The 14,054-nt window shown below is 36.6% G+C and overlaps 1 non-coding gene across 1 annotated transcript; it reads left to right on the top strand.

Moving 5' to 3' along the window:
* Nucleotides 1–1,498: 1,498 nt before the first annotated feature.
* On the top strand, nucleotides 1,499–1,605 carry LOC117797124. The gene has a single exon (XR_004622010.1). It is a non-coding gene; the product is annotated as a U6 spliceosomal RNA (small nuclear RNA).
* The last annotated feature ends 12,449 nt before the right edge of the window (nucleotides 1,606–14,054 follow it).

The raw sequence follows: 14,054 nt of genomic DNA, 5'->3' as shown, positions 1-14,054 counted from the left end.
TCTTTCTACCACAAGGCCAACATGGGTGCAAAATTCTCTTCTATCAGTGGTTTTTCTGTCAGGCATAATAATTTCGTTATTTCTTTTACTGAAGATTTAAAGTTTTCTGGGAAAGAGTGTCAGATCCACCACATATGGCCTTTGGGGCAACTGGCAAAATTTCTCCTGCTCTTACCCTTGATCTTGGAGTCCGATTCCACCTACCCATAACCTTTCTCAACACCTCATGTTCCATATCTGGTAATTGCCTCTTAAAATACAGCTCGAAAGGGGGTGGGTTAATGCCCTCATCCAGCTGCTGCTTTTCTGGGGAGTAACCCTTCCAGCTTTGCCTCTTTTTTGAAGTCCTTCAAGGAAATTGTTTGCTAAATGTTTTGGATTTCATATAAAAGCAGTCAACTTAAAAAAAATGTAATTCCCCTCACTTGCAAAACTAAATATTTCAAATACTTTAGTGTAGATTCATTTCATAGTCACAAAATCTGCTACAGTGATATTTCTATTTTAGAAGTGCATGTACTAAAACTTTTACTATCAGCAACTGAACATATGGTTTTGGTTCCTGAAATGAAGATTTAAGAGCTAATATTTTATCATTCTTGGGGTGGAATCTCATTATATTAGCCATTGAATTATATGTCAACTAAGACGTACAGCTTTCATTTGACACAGTTTTAAAGCACTCATGTCGGGTACCATTTTTTGTTTTTGTTTTTGTTTTAAGCTTGTGTTTAATTATTAAAATAATAGTTGATTTAATAAGTAGTTATGTATCTGATACAAGATTTAAAAATATACTGTCAAAGTCAGAATAAAATATATTCGGGAGTATATTTTAATGAAAAATCATTTTTAATCAGATTTCATGGTGATACTCTACAATGTATCCTTGGCCCATTTCTAAACAGATTTATGTATAGACAGCAGTTGTCAGGAGACAGGAATTATGATTCTACTCTAAAATTTATTTTACTACAAACATAAACCCTAGAAAACTTTTATAACACATTTTTCCCAATTGGTTTTCAGTATGAATTGTGCATTTTGAAACTACTATGACTATTTTAAAGTCTATAAAGGAGTGAAAAGAAAGATTTACATCTCCCAAATGTGGCTTGTCATATAGATCTTCCAAGTTTATAAATGGACTCTGATACTTAAAAAAATGAATTTTGTCTAAATTATCTTTTTGTTACTATCAACATTTGGCTTTAAATTATGTCTTTCATTTAGATTTTCTGCTTAGTGAGCACCTAATATGAGTCAGGCTTTATCCTAGGTGCTGGGACATAGCAAGAACAAAGCAAAGTATATATAAAACCAAGCAAAAGGGGTATACTAGATGGTGTCAGGTATACAGGGTGGGGGGGGGAAGGGGCAGGCAAAGAGGGGTAGAGGATGCCTGCTTGGGCTGGACTGGTAGAAACACTATTTTAATAGGGTTGTCATCCTGAGTGGGTGATTTTGAGCATGATGTAAATAAGAAAGTAAAACAAGCGTGCTTGCTTTGGCAGCACATATACTAAAATAGGAATGATACAGAGAAGATTATCACAGCCCCTGCGCAAGGATGACACGCAAATTTGTGAAGCGTTCCATATTTTTTGTACTGTATGGTGACTAACATAATAAAAAAAACCATTAAAATAAAAAAAATTTAAAAAAGAAAGTAAAACAAGCAGATATCTGGAAAAAGAACATTACCAAAAAGTGGGATTCTGCTTGTCATATTTAGAACAAGTAAGGGATTCAGTATGGCTTGAGCAAAGTGAGTAGAAGGGAGGAGAGTATCTAAAATTAGAGCTGAGAAGAAGACACATGGGATCAACAAGGCCTTGTGGTCCACGGTAAGCCCATTGGCTTACTCTGAATGATACGGGAAGCCAACAGAAAGCTTCTGAGCACAGCTGTAATGTCTTTTCTGTGATTTAAAGTAATCATTCTGATGTTTGTACAAGGTGCAAAGCTGAAGCAGGAAGAACAGAACAGGTGTTGCAGTAATCCAAGATGAAATGATGCATAGGCCTGGGTAGTAATGACAGAAGTGAAGAGATGGTCGGATTCTGGGTAAAATGAGATATGAGTGATGGAGTTAACTAATGGATCAGATGTGGCTGTGAAAGCAAAAAAATAGCCTGTTTTTGCTTAGACAACTGAAAGAATAAAATTGTTATTTACTGATGTTGAGAGGACTATAAGAAGAGCAATGGGGATATAAAATAGCAAGCTGGGTTTTAGACCTCAAAATTGGAGAGGTCTCTTAGATGCAAAATGGAAATAGACAAAATGGAATCCAGGAATGAATTTTTGGAATCATCAGTATACGGTTCTTGAATTATGTCATGAATTGGGTTGAGTTCATCTAGACTCTACAGTCAATGTATGTAGAGAGATTTCTGAGAACTCATCTCTAGGGACTGCCAATACATAGAGGTGAATAAACCAGGTAAGGGTACTGTGAATACACAGCATATTACATAGATAATCAAGACGGGGCACTTTCTCAGAAGCCTAGTGAGTATTTTGAAGAGAAAGTGACCAACTATGTCAAATACTGTTGATGGGTCAAGTGAGATGAGGACTGAGAAGTGGACATTAGATTTTACAAACAAGAAGTCAGTGATAATTGTGAAAAGAAGTTATTTGGTAGTGACTGGAGGACAGTATGATTAGAAGTTATGAAGAGAGAATGGAGGGGAATTAGAGATAGTATACATAGAAGTTTTGTTATAGGAGAGAACCAAGACAAAAGACGAGAGTACATAAATGAGATAGTTTTAGATAAGAATTTGGATTCGAATGATTAAAGACAAATAAAAAATTATTTTAAATGACATTAAAGATTTCAAAGTTAAAGAACTTAAGGTAATTTAAAATGTCAGTCCAGGGCAAAATAATAGCCAAAGAGTCTTTCTGGTAACGCTGACTCCCTGTATATTTTTGAAGGAGAATTGAAAAAAGATGATTTCAGATAAAGAAGGGTAGATGGAATGTAGGAAAATCATATGCAAGGGCAGGTTATATCATTTCTCTTCGGGGGGTCACCCTACAGAAGTCATGTAGCTTGTCTGGGACACAATTTGGTTTAAATATAAATAAGAGCATGTGCTGGGCTGTGTTTCTTCACAGCTGTGAAGTCTATGTCTGTCACCTGAAATTCTCAAGGTTACAGGAGAAGAACAAAAAAGGATAGACTAGGATTCAAGTGGTTTACCATTTGTACTGAGCAGGATAGAAAATTGAGGGCAACATTTCCAGTTGAGATGGGAATTTGTTCAGATGGATACTCTGTGTGTGTGTGTGTGTGTGTGTGTGTGTGTAAGGAGGGTAGGCTCTAGTTTCTTGCAGTTTAGATTTGTGCCTAATAATGATAAAGTCAAAGAGAGAATGGCTGATAGGATTTTTCTGTCCTTATTGCAGAAACAGAAACAACAAAATGAAACCTTAAAAAGCCACTGTGTGACTTTGACTGCTCTTCCAGGCAGTTGGTCACAGATTGTGTATGCCTTCAAAATATAACCAAATATTGGTTATTTCTCCTTCATTCTACCACTAGAAATGTGATCTAAGCCACCATTCCTTTCTAAGCATCCCTGACTAACTGTAGTGGCTTCGTAAGTACTGCTCCTGTATCGGGAGGTTTATCAACAGGTTGCTCCCTCGCTCGGAGCAAGTTCCCAAATCTTCCGAAGTCCTTGGACCATTCACTCACCACGACCACTTCCCTATCTGATCTCATCCCCCACTACTCCCTCCCCATTTACTCTGACCTCTTTTCCCTTCTTTAAAATAACAAGCGTTATTGTACCTTGAGCTTCCTCAGTTGCCGTTCCATCTTCCTGGGATGCTTTTCCCACAGATGCTGGTTGACTTTCTCCCTTCCCTTGTGTCTCTGCTCAAATGTTACCTTACTATAGAGGTTTTGCCTGACTCCCTGTGTTATGTAGCACTTCTTATCTCCTTTATTCTTTTTATTTTATACAGAAGTTATTACCATATTACCCATTATGTGTTTACTTTTTGTTATATATTGTCTTTTTTTCCCTACATCATAATTAGGATGAGTATGTGAATAAATGAATGAATGGTTGATTGAATGAATGAATGAATTGGATTCTCTTGGGTGACAATTGGGAAATAAAAAAATTGAATCACTTTGATGAAGAACACGAGTTAAGGAAATGTTTGCTTTCCCTATGGAAGGGCCATAGGCTTGGATATCAAGGGCTTAGTTCTCGACAAGGAGCTTTAGTCCAAGAGCACTGGCCCTAGATATCAATGTTAATTCTGTACGGACTAACGTTACTTGGCAGTTAGAGAAGATTGTCTACTCCTTTTCCTACTCTGTAAATAGGGGTTTGGATCAAAGCATGAGTAAGATTCTAATTCTGCATTTTCATACTTTGTAATTTCATCCTTCACGTGTTGCTCTCTAACCTATCATTTGTATGAGTTTGTGTCAATCATTGAACTCACCCAGGGCTGCAGAATTGTAATCTAAAAAAAGCAGTGACAGTATCTTGATTTCCTCCTGCTAAATCACTGTCATGTTTCTTTCAAAAGCACAGAGTGCTAACAAAAACATATAACAACTCTTACGCCGTCTGTCTGGATATAGTAATGTTGCATCTACTCACACATCTTTGGACACATCAAGTCACATGACTTGATGCCACATGGCAAGAGATGTATAATTGACAGAACTCAGTCAATTTGGGTACATCTTATTTTAGAAAGTCTTCAATCATTCTTCCCAATAGTAAACCCAATTACCTAAGGCCTTATATATTGTTATGTTAACAAGAAGTAGGATTAGATTTTTGATGCTCTTAATTGTTTCTCATCTTGCTTAATTTTGTGGATATGCTGTCTGTTCTTACTGTACTGGCTGAAAGGCAGTTGGTCCAAAATGGCCTTTTAGTTGTGCTGGTCTTTGCTGTAAGGGACTGTGGTCTTTGCCATTCCCACATGCTGCTACCTCCATTGCTGACCCCAAGCCTCCCTGGGTCATCTCGGTACTCCCAGTCTCTTGAGGAGGACCGAAAATTTCTGTATACGGTGGACTGGTTTCTGCAAGGCTGTACAATTGCCTTTATGCCTAGACATCTCCCTGAACCCTTGATCTTGTGCACCTTTTTGTAAACCTGTAGGACATGAAGCTCTTTTGAAAATCTGGCTTGTTTAAAAAACTTCCATCTCTTAAACCTCCACCTGTGAAAATGAGAAAATAGCCACGTTTCCTGGACTTGCTGAAACTTCGCTCACAGGACTTTGAGTTCAAGGGGATGGGGTTGGTAGGAAATTTGTATCTGAAGTCAGCTGTCCAGTCTTCTCCCTGCTAAATTCTGTCTCCAGCCCAACAAGTGTTTTGCTTTCTTTGCATGTTAGCAGCAATCCTAAAGTCTTACCCTAATCCTTCTGCCACTATGCTTTAATCCTGGGAGCTTTACTGCTATCTAGAGTCCAGACTGAAAGCTTCAAGAAAATTCTTTTTTCTCACAATAAATGCTCGCTTCTGGAAATCCAAATCACTTGCTTTCAGATTATTATCACATGTGTACCAAAACCCACTCCTTTTAAACTCAGAGACAAGTAATGACTGCTTTGCTCTAGGCCATGTAGAGGTAAGATTTCAATGAGGAAAGAAATGATAGATGACTAGAGGTAGACATAAATACATACTGGAGCTATAAAAGGAGAAAAAAATAGATACAAAATAAGCAGAAGCTATAAAATAATAAAAATTAGAGAAGAAATCAATGAAATTGGAAAAAGGAAATTAATAGAGAAAATTAACAAAACCAAAAGCTGGTTCTTTGAAGAAATCATTAAAATATAGATAAACCCTTATCTAAGTTAAGTAAGAAAAAAAAGAGAATACAAAAATTACTGATATCAGAAATAAAAGAAAGGCTATCACTACTAACCCCATTAAAAGGATAATAAAAGAATTTCATGAGCAATTGTATGGCCACCAATTTGATGACTTAGATCAAACAGATGAGCTCTCTGAATAACAAAATCTGCCAACACTCAGAAATAGATTATCTGTATAGGCTTATATTGACCAAAGAAATTTTTTTTTAATTTTTTTATGCGACAGAGATAGAGACAGCCAGCTGGAGAGGGAACACAAGCAGGGGGAGTGGGAGAGAAAGAAGCAGGCTCATAGGGGAGGAGCCTGATGTGGGGCTCGATCCCAGAACGCCGGGATCACGCCCTGAGCCGAAAGCAGACACTTAACCGCTGTGCCACCCAGGCGCCCTGACCAAAGAAATTGAATCAATAATTAATAACTTCCCCAAACAAAAAACATGGGGCTCAGGTGATTTCAGTGGTTAATTTTATTAAACATTTAAGGAATAAATGGTAACAATTCTCTACATTACCTTCCAGGACGCAAAAGCAGAAGAAATACTTTTAACTCACTCAGTGAGGCCAGCATTATCCTAACACCAGAGCCAACACATCAGAGCAAAGAAAGATTGCAGACCACTATCTTTCATGAACATAGATGCAAAAATCCTCAACAAAATATTAACAAATTGAATCCAGCCATGTATAAAAATCATTGTATACTATGACCAGCTGACATTTTTTCTAGGAATTCATGACTAGCTCCACATTTAAATGAATATGTGTAATCTATTACATCCACAAGCTAAAGAAAAAAAATCGTATGATCGTATCAGTAGATGCAGAGAAAGCATTTGACATATTTCAACACCTATGCATGACCAAAACTCACAACACACTAGGACTAAAGAGGGAATTTGCTCAGCTTGCTAAAGAGTATGTATAGAAAAAGCTACAGCTAGCATCATATGTATGGTGAGAAAGTAGACGCTTTCCACCTAAAATTGGTTACAAGGCAAGGATATTTGCTCTTACTCCTCCTATTCAACATTGTACTGAAAGCTGTAGCTAATATAATAAAAGAAGGAGGGTATATATATATATATATACATATATATATATATATATATATATATATATGGGAGATACATAAAACTATATTTGGTCACAGGTGACATGATTGTCTAGTAGAAAATTTGAAAGAATCAAAAAACTCCTATAACTAATAAGTGATTATAGACAGGTTGTAAGATACAAGGTCAATATGCAAAAGTCAATTATATTCCTGCATGTCAGTAATAAACTATTGGAATTTGAAATTAAAAACACAGCACCATTTAAATTAGCAAGAAAAAGAAATTAAACAGGTATAAATTTAACAAATATATGTATCTATGTGAGGAAAAGTACAAAAGTCTATTTGAAGAAATCAATATCTAAATAAATGGAGACATATTCCATGTTCTTGGATTGGAAGAGTTAATTTTGTTAAGATGTCAGTTCTTACCAACTTGATACATAGATTCAACATACTTCTCATCAAATTCTCATGAAGTTACTTTGCAGATATTAACAAACTAACTATAAAGTTTATATGGAAAAGCAAAGATCCAAAACATTCAACACAATATTGAAAGAGTAGAACAAAGTGGGAGAACTGACACTACCCAACTTCAGGTCTTACTTATAAGCTATGGTAATCAATACAGTGTCGTATTGGGAAAAGAACAGACAGATTAATGGAGCAGAATAGAGAATTCAGATATAGACCTATACAAATATAGTCAACTAATTTTTTATAAAAAAAAAACAAGGAAATACAGTGAAGAAACAATAGTCTCTTGAAGATACAGTGCTGGACAACTATATATCCACATTCAAAAAAATTAATATAGGCACAGACTTTGCACCTTTCATAAAAATTAACTCTATCATAGACATAAATGTAAAATACAAAACTGAAAAGTTTCTCTTTTTTAAAGATTTTATTTATTTATTTGAGAGAGGGAGAGATAGAGTGTGAGTAGAGGGGAGCAGCAGAGGGAGAGAGAGAAGCAGGCTTCCTGTTGAGCAGGGAGCCTGATGCAGGGCTTGATCCCAGGACCCTGGGATCATGACCTGAGCCAAAGGCTGAGACTTAACCAACGAGCCACCGAGGCACCCCAAAACTACAAAGTTTCTAAAAGATAACATAGGAGAAAATCTGGATGATTTTGGATTTGGTGGTGAGTTTTTATAAGCAATACCAAAACACAGTCTGTAAAAGGAAAAATTAATAAATTGGACTTCATTAAAATTAACACCTATATTTTGCACAAGACACCCTTAGAAGAATGAAAGTCAAGCCACACAGAATGGGTAAAAATATTTGCAAGACACATATCAATTAAGTGACTTGTATCTAAAATATACAAAGAACTCTTGCAACTCAATAATAAGAAAACAACCTGATTTTAAAAATAGGCAAAAGATCTGAACAGATACCTCCTGAAAGAAGATGCAGAGATGGCAAATAAACATGTGAAAAGATGTCACTAGCGAGCTGCAAGTTAAAACAGCTGTGATATACCACTATATACCAATTACAGTCACTGAAATCCAAAACACTGACATTACGAAATGGTGGTCAGAATGTAGAGGAGGAGGGGCTCTGGTTCATTGCTTGTGGGAGTGCAAAATGGTAAAGCCACTTTGGACGACAGCTTGGTGGTTTCTTACAAAGTTAAAGGTAGGCTTACCATATGATCCAGGAATCACATTCCTTAATATTTACACAAGTGAGTTGAAAACTTACGTTCACACAAAATCCTGCACACGAATGTTCAAAGAAGCCTTGTTCATGATTGGCAAAAATGAGAAGCGACCAAGACATCCTTCAATAGGTGAATCTAAGAGAAAACTGGTACATCTGTATAATGGAATATTATTCAGTGATAAGAAGATAGGAACTACTAAGCCAGGAAAAGATATGAGGGATTCTTAGCTGCATATTGCTAAGGGAAAGAAGCCTTCGTAAGAGTCTTTACACTGTATGATTCCAATCATATATATGATTCCAGTGACAGTCTGGAAAAGGCAAAAGTAGAGACTGAAAAGATCAGTGGTTTCCAGAAATTCAGGGAAAGGAAGGGAAGGATGAATAGGTAGAACACAGTGGAACTATTCTGTACGATCCTGTAATGTTAGACATATTACTGTTTGCATTTGTCAAAATCCATTGCACTATACAATACAAAGAGTGAATTATAATGTAAATTGTGAATCAAAATGTATCCATACTGAGTCATCAATTATAGCAAATGTACCACACAAATGCAAGATGTTCATGATACAGGAAACTGTGTGGATACAGGGGTAGGCAGGAATGAGGTTTATGAGAACTCTAAATTTCTGCACAATTTCTTTATAAACTTAAAACCACTCTAAACATATAGTATAGTAATAAAAATAAATGCATTCATATTTTCACCAATAATCATATTATACTTATAACTAAAATATACAAGTTAGACTCTAGAAAGAAAAGGAACAATACTACAACCAAAAAAATTGGGAGGTGGTGGAAGATACTGGAATTTGAGTGGTTATCTATGTGTTTTCATTTTCTCATGTTTCATTGGAGGAACTCAGTAGATACAGTGTCAAATTGATAGGCAATCAGCATGATGTTTTGATATCAAGATATAAAGGTTTAATTTTATTATGAAGGTATATTCATCAGGATAATTAAAAATCTAGATAATAAAATTTTCATGCATCAAAAAGAGTCAATGAAAATATCAACAATATAATGCAAAAGTGTTTTAGTTAAAGAAAACATAGATATTAAGAACAATATAAAACAAGATAGTAGGGGTATGAATAAATACAACGTATCAGCATCGATATATCTCTCTCATTAGTCATATTAGCCAGTATCATGTTTAATATTACACAAGCATCTCTGCTAAATCAGTAACAAGAGAAAGATAACTATACAGTGAATTTTACTTATAACTTCTCTGTGAATTCTAGATGAACAAATATTTGCTGCTTAAAAACACACCCTTCCATTCTTTCTCTTTTCTGTTATAGTCCAAGTGGTATCCTCCTCATGTTGGCCCAATTCTCTGTCCTCTTAAATTTTTCTTCTTCTTTTTTTTCCCCCAAGATAATTTATTCATTTCTTTGGGAGAGAGAATGAGAGAAAGCGCACATGAGTGGGTGCAGGGGCAGAGGGAGAAGCAGACTTCCCATTGAGCAGGGAGCCCAATGTGGGGCTCGATCCCAGGACCGTGAGATCATGACCTGAGCCAAAGGCGGGCGTTTAACTGACTGAGTAACCCAGGTGGCCCTTAAATCTATGTTCTTAAATTAGATTTTCTCACTTATTTCTAAAACTTTTCTACTTATTTTTCCCTAGCAGCATTTAAATACACTCAAAGTCTTCCCATTCCCGCCCCACACACATGAAAGTAAATTCAGATCAAAACCTTCACTGATGGCAGATCTCCTGTCAGGCACTATAACTATCTCTATTAGTCGGCTTGGAAGAATTATTTTTTACTCTCCATGTCTTTATTGGTTTTTGTGTGTTTATTTGGTTTTTAATCCACTCTTCAGCTCAGGAGAGTCTTGCTTCACTATTCCAGGTAAAATGTGCTCCCCAAACCAGTACTCTTCTTATACCCAAATCCAATCGATACTTTGTATCCCTGTGTTTGTCATTCAGCAACATTGAGCTGACCCTACTTCTTGGAGGTCTCTCTTTTTTAGTAGGTAGGAAGCTCTCCTGGTTTTCTTTTTTAATTCCCAGCACTTTCTCACTCAGTTTCTCTTCAGGTTCCTTTTCTCTGCGTAGCATAAGGTAGCGTACTGGAAATGGAAGAAAGCAAATATTGGCGAATCCAGAAATATGGAGGAAGCTTGAATGCTTAGGACTAGGAGATTGGTAGGGCTTGCAAAGCAAGGAAGAGGAAGGTGGCATAGCTTACTTTCCGATTTCTAACTTACCCATCTGAGTAGTTGGTGGTAGCATTTACTGATGGGTCCTTTGAGGATGAATAGGTTCGGGGCGGGAATGATGAATTGCTTTGGGGCACGTTGAACTTTAAGGCAGCAGGTCGCTCTCTTGGTCTCACTCATAACTGCTTCACCTTCAAAATTGAAACACAGTCAGCTCTCTCTCTGAACACAATGTGCATTTGTGCTTGTTTGTTCTAATGTTGCAGCTGCCACTTGTGTTTACTAACATGCCATTAGTTTCTCAGTATTTTCATTTTCCATGGCAACTTGAAGCCAAAAGAAACACCTAACAGTTTCATTCATTAGATAGGTGGATCAAAAAAGCTTGATGAAAATTCACATCCTAATAACTTAGTAGCCAAATACAAAAAGAAAATTGAAAGAAAAAATACTGTTTTTCTTTCATCCTTAACTGTAAGTAATGGGGTGATGGGATGTGTGTGTCTGCCAGACACTATACATGTTCTCCACCATTGGAATCAAGTCTTATGCTGCCGCACTCATACCCTGTTCTATGCTTTTTTGCAGTACTCACTTAAAAAAAAAAAAAAAAAGACTTTAGAGAGAGAACGAGAGCATGGTGGGAGGAGCAAAAGGAGAGGGAGAGAGAGTCTTAAGCAGACTCTGTGCTGAGCAGGGAGCCCAACTTAGGGCTCATCTCATGACCCTGAGATCAGAACCCAAGCCAAAACCAAGAGTCCGGTGCTCAACTGACCCAGGGGCCCCAAAGAAGATACGATGTCATTGAAAGGGATGTTGCACGGTTTAGCCGAAACTGAGAACAAGTTCAAGCAGTTCGTGGGATATTTCAAAGAAATCGAGAGTCACTGCTTCCTTTAAACTTCACTTCGTTCACATTGCAGACTCTTTTGTTCGTATCACCATTGTCTTTTCTGGGTGGAACAACCACCTCATCATGAATTTTTCTAGGTTTTTTGTTTTTTTTTTAAGATTTTATTTATTTATTTGTCAGAGACAGAGCATACAAGCAGGGGAAGCGTCAGGGAGAGGGAGAAGCAGGCTCCTGCTGAGCAGAGAGCCTGATGCGGGACTCGAGCCCGGGACCCTTAGGCAGACAGGCAGACACTTAACCGACTGAGCCACCCAGGTGCCCCGAATTTTTCTGCTTTTAATCTTATCCTCTAATACTTCTTTCACATGGCAGCCACAGCTGCATTTTGAAAACAGAAATCTGTTATTACTACTCTGTAACCTTTTAAAGACTTCTTGTTCTCACCCAAGTGTTCAAATTCCTGACCTTTCAGGGTTTGGCTTGTGCAGCTGCTTCTTCCCAAGTTCCACCTCTATTACTTTCTCTCCATTCTGTGGCATACTGTGTTCCCTTCTGTTCTTTAAATATGCTTTTTCTTTCTTTCTTTCTTTTTCTTTCTTTCTTTCTTTCTTTCTTTCTTTCTTTCTTTCTTTCTTTCTTTCTCTTTCTTTCTTTCTTTCTTTCTTTCTTTCTTTCTTTCTTTCTTTCTTTCTTTCTTTCTTTCTTTCTTTCTTTCCCTGCCTAGCCCACACTTTTCTTATTTTTTTAGCTGGCTTTCCTCCTATTTTTCATGTTTGTGCTTAACTGTTTCTTCCTCACAGAGCTCCAGATCCCACCTGGCTCATTTAAATACTGTTTCTATGTGACTCCTTTATTTAATTCATCGCAGAATTTGCTGTCATATTGTAATTAAATATTTAATTGCAAATACATCATATTTTTCTTTGGCTAAACTGAAAGTTCTTTGAAAGCAATTCCTATTTCGTGGTCATCTCTATATTTCCTTTGAGTGGCATCATGATGGAATTATAGTAAGTGATGAAAAAAAATTATTAAATGAATTAATGAAAGTGCCCATAACAAAATATAGATCATAAAGTATGCTTTGCCAAGTAATAGTGACTATTATATTAACAGTGTAAATGATTGTAATAAATCCTATTGCCATTCCTGATAGAATTCTTTTAACATTTACTCCAGGAAACATGTCTGTATTATATCAGAACTATTTAAATATCATTCCTTGATGTTTAGAAAGTGATCCTGTGTAATGCTCTGCCTTCCATTCATATTATTTGGCTTTGTTGACATTAAGAGTCTACTATGAATCAAATTCATAAGAGACTTAGTTGTGTAGTTTTATTCTTAAAATATTTCAAAGTAGGCACAAGTTCACTATTTAGGAAAAACTATGGTTTTATGATACAAATAAATCAAACATGAAGACACATTCATTAAAAAAAAATAAGCTAGGCTCAGTTCTACTTTAAATAGTGGACATAGCAGCGTCTGGGGAGTTTGGTGACATTTATCGAAATGACTCTTAGTGTCCAGAGGGTTACTTAGAGCAGGCTTTGGATGGAGAGAACATTCCAGGTAACTCATCCCCTCACCTCATTCAAGGAAATGAGAGTTACAGAATAAAAACGTGCTCTACTTAAGAATGAGAAAAGGCAGGGCTTTCCCCTTTGGCCAGAGCCTACAAAAGGCTCTTTCCAGCAAAGGATTGGATGACTTCAGTGGAGTCATTTTCTAAAAGGCCAGGAAATAGCTACTTGTTTTCCCCTTCTACTTTGCTCCATATTTGACAAGGTGAAATAAAAGTGGGGCATGTTTATGTGAGGGCCATGCCAAAGTGCTTCCGACCTGATTGCTCTCCTGCCTTTACTGCCATTGTCTCTAGTGCTTGCTCAAATCTCTACTAGTCCTTTCCCAGAGACATGTAGAATGAACTGGGACTATTTTTTTAAAATTATATTTTATTTTTATTTTTTTCAGCTTTATTGAGGTATACTTGACAAATCAAAATTGTATATATTTAAGGTGTAAAATGTGATGTTTGGATTGATACATTGGGAGAAGAGTTTCACAGTCAAGCTAGTTAACATATCTTTCACCTCACAAAGTGATGATTTGTGTGTGTGTGTGCGCGTGCGTGCTCGCCCTCTCAGGCCGGCGTGAGAACACAAGATAAGAACTGGGCCTCTTTATCATCCTTTATGTTCAAGGAAAGTGCTTTTGTATGTTCTTTAGCCCTCTGGATAAGAAGGGTAGGGATTATGTATATTTGATCAATGTCACAAACCTGTTAATGAAAGAGAACACTGATTCGTTGGTTCTCATTGCCAGAAGATTCAATGTGCCTTTCACAAAGAACAAAATCTGAGACCTTTTTTTTTTTTTTTGGTAAAGATTTTATTTA

This window comes from Ailuropoda melanoleuca, chromosome 18, assembly GCF_002007445.2.
Source record: "Ailuropoda melanoleuca isolate Jingjing chromosome 18, ASM200744v2, whole genome shotgun sequence".
NCBI classification, from domain to species: domain Eukaryota; kingdom Metazoa; phylum Chordata; class Mammalia; order Carnivora; family Ursidae; genus Ailuropoda; species Ailuropoda melanoleuca.
The sequence above is the reverse complement of the archived record's forward strand: the minus strand, read 5'-3'. Positions and strand labels throughout refer to the sequence as shown.